Source organism: Euphorbia lathyris, chromosome 3 (genome assembly GCF_963576675.1).
Source record: "Euphorbia lathyris chromosome 3, ddEupLath1.1, whole genome shotgun sequence".
Classification (NCBI taxonomy): Eukaryota; Viridiplantae; Streptophyta; class Magnoliopsida; order Malpighiales; family Euphorbiaceae; genus Euphorbia; species Euphorbia lathyris.
In genome coordinates this window covers 12,720,169-12,740,487 of record NC_088912.1, presented here as the reverse complement: position 1 = coordinate 12,740,487, position 20,319 = coordinate 12,720,169, and positions in this window count along the sequence as shown.

Here is a 20,319-nt window from a genome sequence, read left to right as displayed (position 1 = left end):
TCTAAATATTTATACACTAAAAACCTTAAATATTTATAAACATGGGATTGCACTCAAACAAACTACAACAAGAAAGACTACTCTGATCGCTAAGATTAGGAAAAAATCTATTCCAATTGGGACCTCATCTGCAAATGAAACACGAAAAAAGTAAGAAGTAGAATCCTAATGTATCCATACACGAAAGCATTCTATGAACCAAACATATCAGAATGCAATCAAACCAACTACAACTCACACATCTATTCAAATGGATCATCAAATCTGCCAATTCATTTTGTGTGAATCACGAAGAAGAAAATAACTGTTGATTTTGTTCACTCAGTACGAGAAAATTTACATTTATAAACATCAGAGTGCAGTCAAACAAACTACAACTTACAAATTAATTGAAAATAAATATCAGATTTGTAATTGTTTGTATTGGATCCATATTTGATTGTTAAAAATGGTGTTGCTCAGATCTGTTGCAAGTTTGGCGAAATAAAAGACTACTCTGGTGCCTAAGATTGCACAAAGTGGCCGTCGATCAACCATAACAATCGGAGGAAACACCTCTTCCTTTATGTTTGTCACCGCCGGCCACATCTGCAATCTTAGCCAGAGTAGCCATATACATCATTCTCCCTTTCTCTCTCGAAAATCTGCATAATATGCATTGAGCACAACACTCATCTGTTGCCAGTTTGGCGAAATAAAAGACTACTCTGGTGGCTAAGATTGCAGAAAGTTGTCAGCGATCAATCATAACAACGGGAGGAAACACCCCTTCCTTTATGTTTGTCACCGCCGGCCACATCTGCAATCTTAGGGTAGCCATAGAGATCATTCTCCCTTTCTCTTTCAACAATCTGCATTTTGTTTTTCTTTTTAGTTTAGGGTTCTATGTGGAAAAGATGGAAGAAAGAGAAGAGAGGCGGCTAATTTGTGTTAGGGTTAGGTTTTGGTATATGATGAATATATAGTAGCAGTTAATGATAGGGTTAATGTGGATCACAAGATCAAAACAAATCAATGGTCTAAATTCATCCTTGAAATTCAATAGGATGAGATTTGGTATTGGTTGTGTATTTGACTATTTTTATTTAATATTTATCAACAAATTATTTTCAAGTATTTGTTTTTAAAATTCAATTTATTATTTCTCCTTTGTATAATTGGGTCTTTCAAAAGTCTGGATGAGTTTCAGCATAGTTGTTTGTAATGACCATTATCAATAAGACATCATTAGAATCAGTTATTTCCTAACAACTGTTGTCAATGACCTTTGTTGCTGATGGTTTACTACTGTCCGTTAATTTTAATTTAAACTAGTTAAATATATGAATGATTTGAATATTCTATTTAATATTCATTTGGTATTTATTAATAATTTATTTTTATTTTTTATTAATATTTATTTTTGAAATTTAATATTAAAAAATTAAATCAATGTATAAGTTGTAAAATTTTAGTGATTTTAATTTTATAGAAAATATTTGATGAAGCAAATAAAGATCCCTCCTTCCTGCACCATCGATGGTCCCTGATGCTAGACGGTCATCAGACCCGGACGAGTGCCCTGTGCCACTAGAGAAGGACGTCTGTATGGAGGCCTCGGGGATGCAGATTAGCCCTAGCTAAAGCGGAAACCTATAAATACCCCCACCGTAACCACACATACGTAACTTCTTCTATCATTAAGCACTTGGATTTCCTCTCTTTATACATCCGTTACTAACTTAATCGTTAGAGTGTATTCAGGGGACTGTTCCCAGTGCAAGCGGATATTCTTCGATTAGTGTGCCCGACTCATCAATAATTTTAAACTATTTAGTACGGACATCCCAACTAGGTTGGAACCCCCACAACCAAACGCCGCAAAACCCGATAGAATAAATAAATGCAAAAATGATTACAAACTAGAGGGAGAGAGTTATCTAAAGCGTAAATAAGCTAAGTTACGAAGATCATAAAAAGTAAACAAAGAATATAAGGTTGGAGCCAAGCTCCACTAATGAATACAATTGGAGTTAGTTCCAAAATTAGCTAAAGCATCAGCAACACGATTACCCTCTCTGAATATGTGTGTGGCAACTACCTCCATCGAAGCGTATTGTTGTAGGCAGTGCAACCATCATTGTCTGATCACCACCCATGGGACCTTAGAGGTGCACCAGTTTAACAGATTAACAATATAAAGGGAGTCCGCCTCTACCCAAAGTTTAAACCATCCATGCTCCCAAGCAATGTCCACAGCAAAAATCACAACCCGTAATTACGCCAAGTGCGCATAAGAGTCAGGAATTGGGAACGCGAAATAGCCAATCACAAAGCCTCTATAGTTCCAAAAAATACCCCCTGCACCAGCCGCACCTGAAGAGATGATAGTGGATCCGTCAGTGTTGACATTTATCCAGTCGCGGGACGGTGTTATCCATCTCACAAGTTTAATGTTTGGCACCGAGTGTGGTCGCGCTGGGATCCCTAGCGACCATATCATTTGTCTATCAGAGTGTGAGGGGCCGCTGGGAATTCCCCGGCTCGATTCTCTGATGTATAAATGTAACTTCAGCATAGAATTTTTGATTAAAGGGAGATCGTTATTGAACACAACAACATTCCTTAAGGTCCAAATTCACCAAAGACAATAGCAAACCGCAATTTTCCAAACACCAAAGATAAATATGCCAAAAAGAATTTGAGTTAATTGAGAGAAAAAAAACTCCAAAAGTACATGTTCTGTTAATGCTGATGCAAAAAATTAGTTCCATTTCATCCCAAAGGACTATGGCGAAGGAGCAAGCAATGAATAGATGATCCTGGGATTTTGTAGCACACTTACAAATCGAGCATCGGGATGCAAGGTGGAAGCCACGGGACTATAGTTTATCAAAAGTTGCAACACAACCATGTATGATTTTCCAACTCATGGCAGCCCTGGATGGAGGAATGAAAACGCACGAAATGAATCGGTACCATGGAACCTGAGCCGTCATTCGATAGAGAGATTTGTAGAAATGTTTCACAGTGAATCGCCCCGAAGGATCCGGCTCCGAGACACACAAATCCTCCATGTCTATCATCCTTTTAATCAATAATATATCCTACTGAACATCATCGGGTAGTTCCTGAAGATTTTGCCAACAATCCCCATTTAGGAATTCCTCCATTTTGTTGCACAACACCCGCTGTTGGGATACCGGAAGACCCAATCTCAGTGGTCATTCCAAAAATTTAGACGCGATGAAGCTCCAATCCACCAATGAACCTGCATACATATTGTGCCATAAGTGCCTTTACATGAGGACCAGACCATCGAGCTTCCGATAATCGCTCTTTGAATACCCACCGCTGATAAGAATCATGTTTTTATTAAGGAGATGACTAAGTTCGAGTCCTTAATCAGACCCCATCAGAACTTCCAAAGCAACGAAGTGTTAAAGAGCCTAAAATGTTTTACCCCAAGGCCTCCGCCCACTCGGCTCTGACAACAAGTCTCTCAGGGGATAGTGAGGAGTTTCCTTGAATCACGGCTGCCGGTCCATAAAAAATTATGAACCCCTCTATTCAGACGTTTTACAAGTGCACCAGGCCATTTGTAAATCATGAATGAGTGTATGAGGGCCCTGTTAAAGCATCCTTAATTGGAGTTATTCGGCACGCGAAGGAGAGTGTTGTTCCCTTCCATTGACTAAAAGTGTTCAGAAAATGATCCGCCAAACCGATCAAATGTCGAGACTTTAGAGCACTCTTAAAAAGCGGGACTCCAAGGTATGTGATAGGCAAGGTCGCCCATCTGATTCCAAGACTACCTGATAGTAAACTGCCGATTTCTCCCAGCTGACCTTCTGACCCGAGAAATTTCCATATGTCTGGAATAGTGCTCTGATGGCTCGCACATTAAGCTTTGTGGCCTTAGCAAATAACAGCATATCATCCGCATAAAGTAAATGGGTCGGGAAGCAAGTACCATGAGAGCAATGCATGGGAGAAAGCAACCCTTCTGATTCAAGTTTTTAAATCCATATAGAAAAGAAATCCTCAGCAATACCAAACAAGATAGGAGATAGTGGGTCCTCTAACAGTCTAAAATGGTGCAATTTTATCCCTAATGTTGGCAGCTCTTGTCATCTACATTTCATATGTGAGTCATTTTATCACTCATTAGGAACACATCATAAACATATGATTAGACGAGAATTTTTTAAGAAAAATATAATGCTTTTTGTAAGAGTTGGGTAAAAAAAATCAAAATCATTCACCGAAATATTAATCTCTGATTCTATTATTAAATCACGGGTATGCAATTAGTCCAGAATAAGGAACAAAATATCTGTGTTTTATAATAATGCCTGAAATTGACTCAATTTGACAACGTTAGGGGTAAAATTGCATTATTTTAGACAGTAGAGGTAAAATTGCTCCTGGCTGTAAAAGTTAGGGGTATTTTTGCACTTTATCCCAAAAAAATGGAAAAAAGTATAAAAATAAACAATATGGTTTGAGTAATTTTCAAAAATAACTACGTGCTTTAAAGTTGATAAATTGGCTCAAACCACAAGGTTTATTTTTGTATTTTTTCCGAAAATGGTAACTAATTATAAAATTACAACTAAATCAGATTATCAAACTTAATTCTAAATATGTCATCTATTATACATATATATGGGAAAGTCCTTAATGGTTTCAATCCATCCAATGGAACCAAAATAAAATAACCCCACAATAAATACAGATCATATTTCTCTCTCCTTAATCAATTCTTAGACTTTCTCTCTTCATTTATCTTTACAATGCACCATTTTTACAGAAAATTCCAGCCACAAGGTTGATGTTTCTGGCACACGGTTCCAGTTTTCAGCCACCGCTATGAATTTTCCGACCATCACGAAATTTTTTCCGATTAGCAAAGGAAATACCGAAATAAAGAAATAAGAAGGAAGAATGATAGTGACAATTTATTTGATAATAAATATGGTTCAGGGATAATTTTCAGTCCAGACCAGTGGACGGTGAAGTAAATGCTCATACATGGATAAATAGGAAGAATGATATAGCAAACAACACTTTGAATTCTTATAATCAATCAATAGAATCTGCAGAAGAGAGCTTGTTGCAGCATTTACCACAAAATCATTCATCCATAGAATTATATTAAAGGGTCTGGACGAGTACATCCCAGCTAGGTTGACACCCCCGGTTTTTGGTACGATGTAATGCAATATAATGTAATAAATGTTGTAATGCAATCAAAGTTCTAATTCGTGGCTGTGAAGTCGAGATTAGACTTGTGAATGGAAATCTTCATTTTGTGAATCGTGACTCATCAATCAAACAGAATCCTAAGATTCAGTTAAAATTTATAATATTATAAAAAAAAATTCAAGATTTACCATGTTGAACTTAAAATAGTATTTAGAAATGCAATTTTAATGTGAGCAAAGAAATCATATTACCAAGTACTTAAAATTCAAATCCAATGGAAATGGAATCCTAATAGAACTAATTCACAATGTTTAAATGTCTGAACTATGATTTTCTGCTTTGTTCTCAACTTCCTAGGATGGAATGAAATCATAAGATTCTATTATAATTTAGATTCGCCGGTAAATTGAATCCTAATATTCAAATCCAGAATCATAAGATTTAAAAAAAAAAATTGTCAAAAATAATTATTATTACAATATATCCGTTGTAATGTAATCGGAACTTCAACTATTCTAAATTTTTCATATGCATGGGAACATCATCAGACGGCATGATAATTACTACAATATTTTTGTTCATTTTTCATGTTTCCCCGTTTTTATATTTTTTGCATTTTTCGTGTTTTTGGTGGTTTAGTTTTCACGTATTCTGAATATTTTGTTTCTGCATTTTCACGTTTTCCTCATCTTTTGCGTTATGTCTCATTTTTTTTATCGATTTTTCGTGTTTTTCTCGTTTTTCATATTTTTCAATTATTTCAATTTTTCGTTTTTTCATGTTCGGTTTTCACATTTTCCTCGTTCTACATATTTTTCATGTTTTTCTCATTTATGTTTTATGGTTCAATAAAAATTGTAAAGAAAAATTGCATGATGTAATTGAAACTCCATTACGATAAAAACAATAGACTAAACAATTAGTGAAGCGGTTATATAATTACTAAACTAAGTACAAATTTCAGCCATACTTATGAACTTAAGCTGAAATCTTATGAAAAACAATACGATTCATTCAAATTCATTAAGAAATCATGTACATGGATGTTGCCCTTCTATATCTAACTAATCTTGAGAATTAAAATTTGTTGTAATAGAATCTGGTTGAGAAGTGATATGCATCTTGGGCAAGTGTAAGCCAGAGTGAAATGTGAATGTGAAACTGTGAAGGATATGCATCTTGGGCAAGAGTAAGCGAGAATTCGTATGTTACCAAGACTAACATGAACAAAGTAAAAATTATAAAGTAATTTGCCATAAACTAATTGAAATATTGTTCAAACACAAACCGGAGAATGAAGTAAAAAGTTAAAAACTAACATGAGAATTTGCTTAACTCTACTTCTACTCATACAATATTTCCCTAATGCGATCAAGTTCGGTAAAAGCCCTACAAAAACATACTCTGATTTCAGTTTTCTTTGCATTGCATACTGCCTTTCCGTTCGTACTTGATTATCTAATCCCTTATCAAATGAGTTAAGTTACTCTTCTTATGCTCATATTCAACATAATTGTAGTCCATAATCTCAACTCCCTTACGAATATGGAGAAATTTCATACATTCTATTACAACCTTCTCTATTGCTACACCGGTGAATGTAATCTGAGTTGGGTATACATCTAAGAAGAGGGTTGTTCCACATATGTGCTTCTGTGGAAAATCAAAATCCTCAATATTCACGATAGCCAGATAGTTTACTGGCTCTCTCAAAGACAGTTGAACTGCCTCCTTCAATTTATCCGATTTACTGAATGTAACAACGATATTGATCTAAAAAAACGGTTATAAAATAAACCAAAAATATAAGGCATAAAGTAAACATAAAGAGAACAAGAAAAGAAGATGATTTATATTAATCGTAAATATGGTAAACACATACCCCAAACAACCTATTACTAAACAGAAAAACAAGGAAAAGGGGAAACCACCTAGTACATATCTATTCAATTAACAAGCACTGTGGATTTGGTCGACCAGACTAAGGAAAACTTTGTTTTTCCTAATTACAAACTTAGAAAAAATTTATTTGCTTCCAAATCTATCATGTCTTCAATTTGCATTGCAAAGACTGCATCATTAATGTTATCAACCCTCTCTAGTTCAATGTGGTTGTAGTCTTCATAGATCAATTGTACTCTGCCTTAAGAAAGTCCATTGCTTTCTTACAAGCATCCCAAAGGGCTTCAGTTGGATGCTGATGGATCGCTTACGACAGTATGATAGAAGGCAAGCTCAGTGTCTACTATCTTGTACATGAAAGAGACAGCCGTTATGAAATTTGGTTTCGGTACCGGAAACAAAATTTGGTAACTGAAGTGTTTCTAGTGTTTGAGTTAAAAATCTGTCTAGCAGAACCCTAATAGCATGCATGGCTGGAGATCTATTTTGGGGGTTGAAACATAACATTGTATGAGGATTCATTAGTAAATATATTGCAAAGAGTAAAAACATAAATTAAAAAACATATGGATAAGGAATGATTACCTGGATTGCTCTGGGATGAGGATGTTCTTCGCTTGAAACAGAGAGTATAATGTATTAGAGTAGAGAGAAATTTTGTTAGTGTTGAGGACGTTTAGTAATCTGCTCTAAATTTATACTGGAGGACTATAGTTAAAAGAAAACTTAGGAATATCAAAGGTCCATTAACGTTTTGAAATGACTCATCCAATCGATTGGCATATAAGGAAAATGCAAGAGTATATAAGGAAAAAGTGAAAAAATGGCATGATGCCAAAATTAAGGTTAAAAGCTTTAATTATGGGGATAAAGTTTTGGTTTTTAATTCCCGATTAAGATTATTTCCATGTAAGTTTAAGTCTAGATGTACTGGACTGTATGTGGTTAATAAAACGTTTGATTTTGGAGCTTTAGAATTAGAAAATTCCAAATGTGATCGATATAAAGTTACCGTTAATCGATGCAAAATTTATTATGAAGGTGCTCAAATTGAAGCAATTAAATTTGTGGACGAATTTTATGAAGATTAATTTAGTTTAACTTTTATATTTTTAATTTGTCGTTTTTCTTACTTTCTTTTTGTTCATTATTTTTAAATAGTTAAAGGGCAAATGGGTCGTCCCGTAAGTTCAGGGGGCAAAATGACTAAAAGTGACAAGTTCAGGGGACTGCGTATGATTTAGGCCTTTATTTTACTTTAAGTTTTTTTTAGCTATTTTATAATTTATTTTTATTTCTTGTTTTGTGTACAAATAAGTTTTGTTATTAAAAAAAACAAAAAAAAAAAACTAATCTAGTCATGTTTTTGAAGTTTTGTTAAGTGTTTATGAAAAGTTCAGTTATCTCTGTAGAGATTCAGAAATCTCAATTGAGATTTTTAGTGTTAGATATAGGAAAATTTTATTCTAGCACCGCGACTAGGGTTATGTGATAGGGACGTTTTGTCCATATCTTTTAGAGTGATTTACAGTTTAATTTCGAGCTAAATAATTAAGTTTAATTACAAAAATAGTGTGGTTTTAAATAAATAATAAAATAAAAATAAATTTTGTGTGTTTAGTAAAATTCCTTTACTTTTGATTAAATTCAGAAAAATAAAATAACAAGCTAATTCGGTTCTCGTAAGTCGTATTTTGTAGGTACGGGTTAAAGAATAAACAATTGATTAATCAGCAGGTACACGGGGTGTGGAATGCTACACGTGGGGCGTAAAGCAATTCCCTCTAAGTTACGATAGTCAACCCACGCGTTCCCATACAGTCAACACCTACCACGCAGAGCGTATAGCATAACACGCGGGGCGTGCAAGGTGTGAAATAGAGATATTCGTCCCACGAGCTCACCCATGCGGGGCGTCCCCAGGTATACGCGGGGCGTGAAGGAGAAACCAGGCAATATTAAGTTCCAAAAACTCAACCACACGGGGCGTACTCCGGTCTACGCGAAGCGTGGCTGAGTCAACATCTCTGAAATCAGTCCATGCGTAAGAGAAATTATCAACGGAATGGGCAAAATGGCAGACACGCGGGGCGTCCTCCCTTGTGCAGATCTATAATTTAAGAAAGGAAGAATAAAAAAAGTCTATTAAAATTGTGACATCATATGCAAATAAGAAATGGAAAGAAGAAGAAGTCAATTCATACTGTATTCAGTACTCTTTCCTCGTCATCTGCAGATCTAAATATTTATACACTAAAAACCTTAAATATTTATAAACATGGGATTGCACTCAAACAAACTACAACAAGAAAGACTACTCTGATCGCTAAGATTAAGAAAAAATCTATTCCAATTGGGACCTCATCTACAAATGAAACACGAAAAAAGTAAGAAGTAGAATCCTAATGTATCCATACACAAAAGCATTCTATGAACCAAACATATCAGAATGCAACCAAACCAACTACAACTCACACATCTATTCAAATGGATCATAAAATCTGCCAATTCATTTTGTGTGAATCATGAAGAAGAAAATAACTGTTGATTTTGTTCACTCAGTACGAGAAAATTTACATTTATAAACATCAGAGTGCAGTCAAACAAACTACAACTACAAATTAATTGAAAATAAACATCAGATTTGTAATTGTTTGTATTGGATCCATATTTGATTGTTAAAAACGGTGTTGCTCAGATATGTTGCAAGTTTGGCGAAATAAAAGACTACTCTGGTGGCTAAGATTGCACAAAGTGGCCGTCGATCAACCATAACAATCGGAGGAAATAAAGATGAAGCAAATAAAGATCCCTCCTTCATGCACCATCGATCCCGGTCCCTGATGCTAGACGGTCATCAGACCCGGACGAGTGCCCTGTGCCACTAGAGAAGGACGTCTGTATGGAAGCCTCAGGGATGCAGACTAGCCCTAGCTAAAGCGGAAACCTATAAATACCCCCACCGTAACCACACATACGTAACTTCTTCTCTCACTAAGCACTTGGATTTCCTCTCTCTATACATCCGTTACTAACTTAATCGTCGGAGTGTATTCAGGGGACTGTTCCTAGTGTAAGAGGATATTCTTCGATTAATGTGCCCGACTCATCAACAATTTTAAACTATTTAGTACGGACATCCCAACTAGGTTGGCACCCCCACAACCAAACGCCGTAAAACCCGATAGAATAAATAAATGCAAAAATGATTACAAACTAGAGGGAGAGAGTTATCTAAAGCGTAAATGAGCTAAGTTACGAAGATCATAAAAAGTAAACAAAGAATATAAGGTTGGAGCCAAGCTCCACTAATGAATACAATTGGAGTTAGTTCCAAAATTAGCTAAAGCATCAGCAACACGATTACCCTCTCTGAATATGTGTGTGACAACTACCTCCATCGAAGCGTATTGTTGTAGGCAGTGCAACCATCGTTGTCTGGTCACCACCCATGGGACCTTAGAGGTGCGCCAGTTTAACAGATTAACAATTAAAGGGAGTCCGCCTCTACCCAAAGTTTAAACCATCCATGCTCCCAAGCAATGTCAATAGCAAAAATTACAACCCGTAATTCCGCCAAGTGCGCATAAGAGTCAGGAATTGGGAAGGCGAAATAGCCAATCACAAAGCCTCTATAGTTCCAAAAAATACCCCCTGCACCAGCCGCACCTAGAGAGCTGATAGTGGATCCGTCGGTGTTGACATTTATCAATCGCGGGGCGGTGTTATCCATCTCACAAGTTTAATGTTTGGCACCGAGGGTGGTCGCGCTGGGATCCCTAGCGACCATATCATTTGTCTATCAGAGTGTGAGGGGCCGCTGGGAATTTCGCGGCTCGATTCTATGATGTATAAATGTAACTTCAGCATAGAATTTTGGATTAAAGGGGGATCGTTATTGAACACAACAACATTCCTTGAGGTCCAAATTAACTAAAGACAATAGCAAACCGCAATTTTCCAAACACCCAAGATAAATTTGCCAAAAAGAATTTGAGTTAATTGAGAGAAAAAAACTCCAAAAGTACATGTTCTGTTAATGCTGATGCAAAAAATTAGTTCCATTTCATCCCAAAGGACCATGGCAAAGGAGCAAGCAATGAATAGATGATCCTGGGATTCTGTAGCACACTTACAAATCGAGCATCGGGATGCAAGGTAGAAGCCACGGGACTATAGTTTATCAAAAGTTGCAACACAACCATGTATGATTTTCCAACTCACGGCAGCCCTGGATGGAGGAATGAAAACGCACGAAATGAATCGGTACCATGGAACCTGAGCCGTCATTCGACAGAGAGATTTGTAGAAATGTTTCACAGTGAATCGCCCCGAAGGATCCGGCTCCGAGACAAACAAATCCTCCATGTCTATGCTTCTTTTAATCAATAATATATCCTACTGAACATCATCGGGTAGTTCTTGAAGATTTTTCCAACAATCCCCATTTAGGAATTCCTCCATTTTGTTGCACAACACCCGCTGTTGGGATACCGGAAGACCCAATCTCAGAGCCACCGTTGGCTTTATCCAGTGGTCATTCCAAAAATCCAGACGCGATGAAGCTCTAATCCACCAATGAACCTGCATACATATTGTGCCATAAGTGCCTTTACATGAGGACCAGACCATCGAGCTTCCGATAACCGCTCTTTGAATACCCACCGCTGAGAAGAATCGTGTTTTTAATAAGGAGATGACTAAGTTCGAGTCCTTAATCAGACCCCATCAGAACTTCCAAAACAACGAAGTGTTAAAGAGCCTAAAATGTTTTACCCCAAGGCCTCCGCCCACTCGGCTCCGACAACAAGTCTCTCAGGGGATAGTGAGGAGTTTCCTTGAATCACGGCTGCCAGTCCATAAAAAATTATGAACCCCTCTATTTAGACGTTTTACAAGTGCACCAGGCCATTTGTAAATCATGAATGAGTGTATGAGGGCCTTGTTAAAGCATCCTTAATTGGAGTTATTCGGCACGCGAAGGAGAGTGTTGTTCCCTTCCATTGACTAAAAGTGTTCAGAAAACGATCCGACAAACCGATCAAATGTCGAGACTTTAGAGCACTCTTGAAGAGCGGGACTCCAAGGTATGTGATAGGGAAGGTCGCCCGTCTGATTCCAAGACTACATGATAGTAAACCGCCGATTTCTCCTAGCTGACCTTCTGACCCGAGAAATTTCCATATGTATGGAATAGTGCTCTGATGGCTCGCACATTAAGCTTTGTGGCCTTAGCAAATAACAGCATATCATCCGCATAAAGTAAATGGGTCGGGAAGCAAGTACCATGAGAGTAATGCATGGGAGAAAGCAACCCTTCTGATTCAAGTTTTTAAATCCATATAGAAAAGAAATCCTCAGCAATACCAAACAAGATAAGAGATAGTGGGTCATCTAACAGTCTAAAATGGTGCAATTTTATCCCTAATGTTGGCAGCTCTTATCATCTATATTTCATATGTGAGTCATTTTATCACTCATTAGGAACACATCATAAACATATGATTAGACAAAAAAAATTTAAGAAAAATATAATGCTTTTTGTAAGAGTTGGGTAAAAAAAATCAAAATCATTCAGCGAAATATTAATCTCTGATTCTATTATTAAATCACGGGAAATATGAAATATTTTTGCATTACAAATTGATATGCAATTAGTCCAGAATAAGGAACAAAATATCTGTGTTTTATAATAATGTCTAAAATTGACTCAATTTGACAACGTTAGGGGTAAAATTGCTTTATTGTAGACAGTAGAGGTAAAATTGCTCCTGACTGTAAAAGTTAGGTGTATTTTTGCACTTTATCCCAAAAAAATAGAAAAAAGTATAAAAATAAACAATGTGGTTTGAGTAATTTTCAAAAATAACTACGTGCTTTAAAGTTGACAAATTGGTACATTAAGGTTGATTCCGTTAGCAAAGATAGTCTAAACTAACAAATGGTTTTAAGTCAAAGGGATATTTTTATTTTTATATTCATTTGTTTTATAATTTAATTTTTAATAATATTCCTACCCAATCACTATACTACACCTCATTTCTCACTCGTCAACCTCTCTTTTACCGGTTACTTTTTCCTACACCTCATCATCAACAAAAATATTCATTTTAGAGTTCTAAATCGAGTAGACGATTATAGAAGTGTTGATGTAGTAACTCTATATGGTTGGAGATGGCGTAACAGAATCAACAGCAAGGTATCTGTTTGTAAATTTTTAAACCATATAGTTTATGTTTGAAATTGGCTCAAACCACAAGGTTTATTTTTGTATTTTTTCTGAAAAATGGTAACTAATTATAAAATTACAACTAAATCAGATTATCAAACTTAATTCTAAATATGTCATCTATTATACATATGGGAAAGTCCTCAATGGTTTCAACCCATCCAATGAAACCAAAATAAAATAACCCCACAATAAATACAGGTCATATTTCTCTCTCCTTAATCAATTCTTAGACTTTCTCTCTTCATTTATCTTTACAATGCACCATTTTTATAGAAAATTCCAGCCACAAGGTTGATGTTTCTGGCACACGGTTCCAGTTTTCGGCCACGGCTATGAATTTTCCGGCCATCACGAAATTTTTTCCGATTAGCAAAGGAAATACAGAAATAAAGAAATAAGAAGGAAGAACGATAGAGGCAATTTATTTGATAATAAATATCGTTCAGGGATAATTTTTAGTGGAGACCAGTCGACGGTGAAGTAAATGCTCATACATGGATAAACAGCAAGAATGATATAGAAAACAACACTTTGAATTCTTATAATCAATCAATAGAATCTGCAGAAGAGAGCTTGTTGCAGCATTTACCACAAAATCATTCATCCATAGAATTATATTAAAGGGTCGGGACGAGTTCATCAAACCGTCGGACATCCCAGCTAGGTTGACACCCCCGGGTTTTTGGTACGCTGTAATGCAATATAATGTAATAAATGTTGTAATGCAAAACATCTATTGGATCTTTTGGTATTGTTGTCAGGGATAGCAATGGATTAGTTTCCATGTCAGGTGGTGGCCCAATTGGTTCTACTTTGTTGGATTTACATGGTGAGTTATTAGCAATCTATATTCGTTACGAATAGTTCGGCATTGTGGTTATTATACTATTTTAGTAGCTACTGATTCAGCCTCAACTATTCAACTGTTAAAAGGTGATAAGGTTTTGTCAAATTGGTTGGGTGTTATTCTTGGTGATATTTTTGAGGTAGTTGGCTCTTTTGAATCTGTTCAGTTCGTGCATGAAAGACAACAAACAAATACTGCTGCTCATAATTTAGCTGCGTGGGCACGTTCCCTTTCACAAATGGAAATTCTCATTGAAGATTTCCCTGATTGTATTTCTTTTTGTATTCAGAATGAATTTATTCGGTGTGCTTCGTAATATATTGTCTCTCTTTATAAAAAAAAGAATAATGTTGAGATGCATGATGACAATTAGAGGGTCGATATGTCTTTCATTGCCACCTAAAAATAGCATAGGCCGAAAGGAATGACAATATCCAAACTACCTCATTGACAGGTGTAAAAACAATAAAGCAAGAAAGGTTCGTACAAAAGCCTTGTTATTTCAGGGAAATATTGAGGATATCAACCTTGGAATCACTGTATTCTTTAAAAGGCAAAGCACTGATAAAATCATCATAGTGGCATCATGTAAGGTCTTCAAATTTATCAGGTAATCCCAACTTGGGTTGCAAGCAAAGGTTGAAGATATGCATTGCAGCTGCTAGAGGCCTTCACTACCTTGGGTTGTAAGCATTCATCCAGACGTGAAATCATCAAATATTGTGCCTGATCAAAATCTAATGGCCCAAATTGATGATTTCGGACATTCAAAGACCGGACCAGAAATTGATCAAACCATGTGAGTACAGCCGTAAAAGGAAGTTTCTCTTGATGATTTGAGTTAGAAGTTTATCAAAGGGCACCCTTTGATTCATACTCTTGCATCGTCTCTACTGGATTTTGGGGAACAACAACTTTATGAAGTATGTAGAAGGCATTTCATACTGGTTAAGTTGAGATTGGAAATGAATAAAATGTGTTTCAACTGTCTGCGCTTGGTTCATTGGTGTTGATAATTTGCACAAAAATACTCTATCAAATCAGTCATTTGCACAACACAAGAATCTACATGGGCTGGGATTATAATGGCACAGTTAAAAAAAAAATAAAACAAATGATATAATTGTAAAGATCGTTGCTTACACGTACTCATAAATAAAACGAACTGTTATTAAACAAAAACTTGAGGGTTAACATAAACAAGAAGGGATTGTACGCGCAGCGTTCCTAGAGTCACGCTCCGCATATTGTAACTTCTGGTCGTGATGATTTTCCTTGGTGGGCTTTACGCGTGGCGTCCCCACTGTTGCGCTCCGTGTGCTCGATCTCCCGGGCACTTTTCACTCCGGACTCTGTTCTTACGCCCCGCGTACTAGGAGATATGTCCCGCGTGACTTGGGTACTGGACAATTGTTCGGTAAAGGAGTCCTCTACGCCTCATGCCTTGGTGAGCACGCCTCGCGTGCTTAGTTGTGTGGCCTGACTCTCGTTGTTCTCAGCTCTTGGTTCCGGGCTCAGACTTAGGGAAGGGATGCCCTCATCTTTGGGTTGTGAAGAGTACTGATAGGGGTATTTTACCCCTATCTTTCAGCGTGATTTACGATTCAATTTTAGAAGAAATAAATAAGTTTAATTACAAAAATAGACTGTTTTAATAAAATAACGAAATAAAAATAAATTCCATAATTTTGGTTAATTTTCCATATTTTTGATTAATATTAGTAAATAAAATATCAAGCTAACTCGGCTCCCGAGAATTGTATTTCAGGTACGAGCAAGAAGTGAAAATCCACCCATACATGCGAGGCACATCACTCCTCACGCGAGGCGTGAAACATTGGATCAGAAATAACTGACTTATCCGCAGGCACCACGTGGGATCTAGTAATCAATACGCGAGGCGTGTATCACCATACGCGGGGCGTGGAACATATGTCAGAAATGATTAACCCAATCTTGAAAGTTAGAATGCACGGTCTCCCTGAGTCAACTATCCATATGCGGGACGTACCACCTTACACGCGTGGCGTGTAAGGAAGTTCTTCAATGCAAAAAGCTCAGAGACACATTTACGTGGGGCGTGCTTCAGCTATGCACGGCGTAAAAGACCTAATTCAAGCAATAAAAACTCAGAAACTCAAACATGCGAGGTGCATCTCAGTCTACGCAGGGCGTGTTTGAGACAACAAGATTTGGAATTGGTCCACATGCAGGAGATTCCTGACAGAATGGGCAAACACGCGGGGCATTCCACACCCTACGCGAGGCGTATTATGGGATTTCTGCACAAAATAATGTTGCTCCATGCTTGTACTTTGTGAAATTACAAACCCACCCTAGCTTGATGTGTATAAATAGGAGTGACTATCACTCATTTGAGATACTCTTTTTTGCATAGAAAAGAAACTCTTGAGATTAGATTCTTGTAGTTTTAGATTTTGTTTTAGGCTTTATATAGCCAAACTCTTCCACCTTGAGAGCTTGTTCGTTGATTCCGGAATTCCATCAAAGTTCCGCTCCATCTCCGTGCACCAAGCTCGAAAGCTCCACCATCCAAGTCCTAAGAGACGGCTTTGAGTCCGGTTAGCTAGTTCCGAGGGTGGATTCTTCCCTTTACACTTGCTAATTAGCTTGCACTCATCCTATGTACTAGGCTTGGTTGTAATTCATATTTACATTCTCCATATTTATAATTTATGATTCATAATCTTCTTTTCTATATATGTGTTGATGTTTGTTACTTGTTTTGATATACATAATTGATTATTGTGTAGGAGGACGCGATTTCCGACGCCATTCGGGCTATCTTTATGGATTCATATAGGTGTTGCCTTACCGGAAGTGACAAACCGGAAACCGTAGGAATTGACAAGCCACGGAACTTACGGGCCCTAATTTCTGATCCCGAGCATTAGACACGCCTTGACTAGGAACCACGTAGTCTAAGTACTTCACGGGTCGGTCACACTACACGTAGTCGTCATTGCACGAACAAACCATCCACCGTATAAACTTAGAAGTCGTTATTTGTCATATTTATATCTTATCGCATCCGCATCACTTCATAAAGTTTTGTTATATAAATTCGCCTCACCCGTAGTTAGGAGTAGTTTGTAGTTGGTACCCATATCAACCTCAAAGTATTCACCGCTTAAATAATGTATAAAACCGAGTAGTTTAATACTTGCAGTTATAAATCCCGTGGATTCGATACCCGGTCTTAACCGGATTATTACTTGATACGACGGGGTACACTTGCCCCTAAGTAGTGACGTCGAGTAAAGATAGAGCATTTAGAAAGATCACATCCATAGTCGTAACACACTTATCATAATATACATTTCATATTTACACCACTAAACGAAACTCACATCAAGTTTTTGGCGCCGTTGCCGGGGATTTATAATATCTTGCAATATTAGACAAAAGCGATTTATTGTTAGTTTAAGCATTCTTTTTGTATAAACTGATTATATATACTTTTACTAACATCATTCTTTCTTGTTGATATTGTATTTTATTTCATTCTTTTTATGCACACCCGATCTCAAAGTTGTCCTCTCGTTCCTATTGATCTCGAAATTGAACGTACTCTTTGTAGGATTCGGAGAGCAAAAATTGCAAACCCCAACGCCGAGGTCAACTAGCCCGAAGGAAACCAAAGGCCGCATGTGAACAACATCTACGGGGGAAACGACACACGTTCGATGATGGAGATCCTTGCTCCGCATCATCCCCAAAACCGTAACGAAATTATTGCCCCCATGATACCGGCCAACACGTACGAGATAAAGACCGACATGATCCAGCTGATACAACAATGCGGCCAATTCGGCGGGGAACTCCATGAGAACCCCAACGAACATCTCGATAAATTCCTTATGTGTGTCGACACCTCTCGGCAAAATGGTGTTCCCGTTGAGGCTGTAAGACTAAAGTTGTTTCCTTTTTCTTTAACAGGACAAGCATTGGAGTGGCTACACTCGTTGGAGGCGGGATCCATCACGTCATGGGAGGAGCTCGAGAAGGAGTTCCTGTCCTACTATTTCCTGCCGTCCAAAACGGTCAAGTTACGGACTGATATCACGTCTTTTAGGCAACTGGAATGCGAGGCCCTTCATGCAGCTTGGGCTAGGTTCCGCAAGTTGCTCCGGAACTGCCCCCACCATGACATTCCAAAGCACGACTTGGTAAGGACCTTTTACCACGGTTTAACCCCCACTAATCATACGACTGTTGATTCCACTGCAGGTGGGGATCTATTTCGGAAGTCAGCAAGTGAGGCCTACGAGCTCATTCACGAGCTCGTGAGAAAAAGCGTGTAGACCATCGCGACATCAAATGTTCGCTGTGGAGAAAGAGGCTCCGAAAAGTTCCATAGCGGAGATGAATAAGAAACTTGACGCGTTAATAGCCCAATTGAGCCTCAACAAAAGTGCACAGGTCCTGATGTGCAATCACTGTGGTGGAGACCACGACGGACTCAATTGCCAAGCCGGTAGCCCTTTCGCCGGCGACATCGAGAGTGTAAGTTATGTAGGAGGCAATCCAAGGTATAATCCTAATCCGAACTCCTATCACCACCACAATAATAATAACAGCGGTTGGCGGCCTCGGTACCAACACCCAAACTTGTCATATGGTAATAATAATAATGTGTTGAGGCCCCCATCCGGCTTTGAGCAAGAATATCAGGAAAACGGGCTAGGGCAATCACAAACCATGCCCGGTAATCGGAACGCTCCACCTCTTGACAATGTACATGGCCAATCGGTCACGTCTTTGTTGAAGGATATATTAACCCGTCTTTCCGATAGTGAGGTGTTTTGCAGGGACCTTAGCCGCCAAGTAGCCCATCTGAATCGTCAGCAACAAGAAAGGCCGCTAGGAACCCTCCCGGCAAACACCGAACAAAATCTGCGGGGCAAAAATCGGGAATCCAGGCAGGCGATAACGCTCCTGAATAGTGGAAGTTCGGACCCGTCAAGTTCCAACACGGACAACTTACATTGAGCCGCCGCACGAGAAAGTCGAGCTACTTCGACTCTAAACGTAGCATTGGTTTGAATTTCTCGAACTCCTTATGTATATGTATCATAGACTTGTTTTATTTATTTACCCTTTTATGTCGTCTTAGTTTTCCCCTTTGAGTCATTGTTATTTTTTTAAATGGAAAAAAGTATAAAAATAAACAATATGGTTTGAGTAATTTTCAAAAATAACTACGTGCTTTAAAGTTGACAAATTGGTACATTGAAGTTGATTCCGTTAGCAAAGATAGTCTAAACTAACAAACGGTTTTAAGTCAAAGGGATCTTTTTATTTTTATATTCATTTGTTTTATAATTTAATTTTTAATAATATTCCTACTCAATCACTACACTACACCTCATTTCTCACTCCTCAACCTCTCTTTTACACGTTACTTTTTCCTACACCTCATTATCAACAAAAATATTCATTTTAGAGTTCTAATCGAGTATACGATTATAGAAGTGTTGATGTAGTAACTCTATATGGTTGGAGATGGCGTAACAGAATCAACCGCAAGGTATCTGTTTGTGAATTTTTAAACCATATAGTTTATGTTTGAAATTGGCTCAAACCACAAGGTTTATTTTTGTATTTTTTCCGAAAAATGGTAACTAATTATAAAATTACAACTAAATCAGATTATCAAACTTAATTCTAAATATGTCATCTATTATACATATATATGGGAAAGTCCTCAATGGTTTCAATCCATCCAATGGAACCAAAATAAAATAACCCCACAATAAATACATATCATATTTCTCTCTCCTTAATCAATTCTTAGACTTTCTGGCACACGGTTCTAGTTTTCGGCCACCGCTATGAATTTTCCGACCATCACGAAATTTTTTCCGATTAGCAAAGGAAATACCGAAATAAAGAAATAAGAAGGAAGAATGATAGTGGCAATTTATTTGATAATAAATATGGTTTAGGGATAATTTTCAATCCAGACCAGTCTACGGTGAAGTAAATGCTCATACATGGATAAACCGGAAGAATGATATAGCAAACAACACTTTGAATTCTTATAATCAATCAATAGAATTTGCAGAAGAGAGTTTGTTGCAGCATTTACCACAAAATCATTCATCCATAGAATTATATTAAAGGGTCT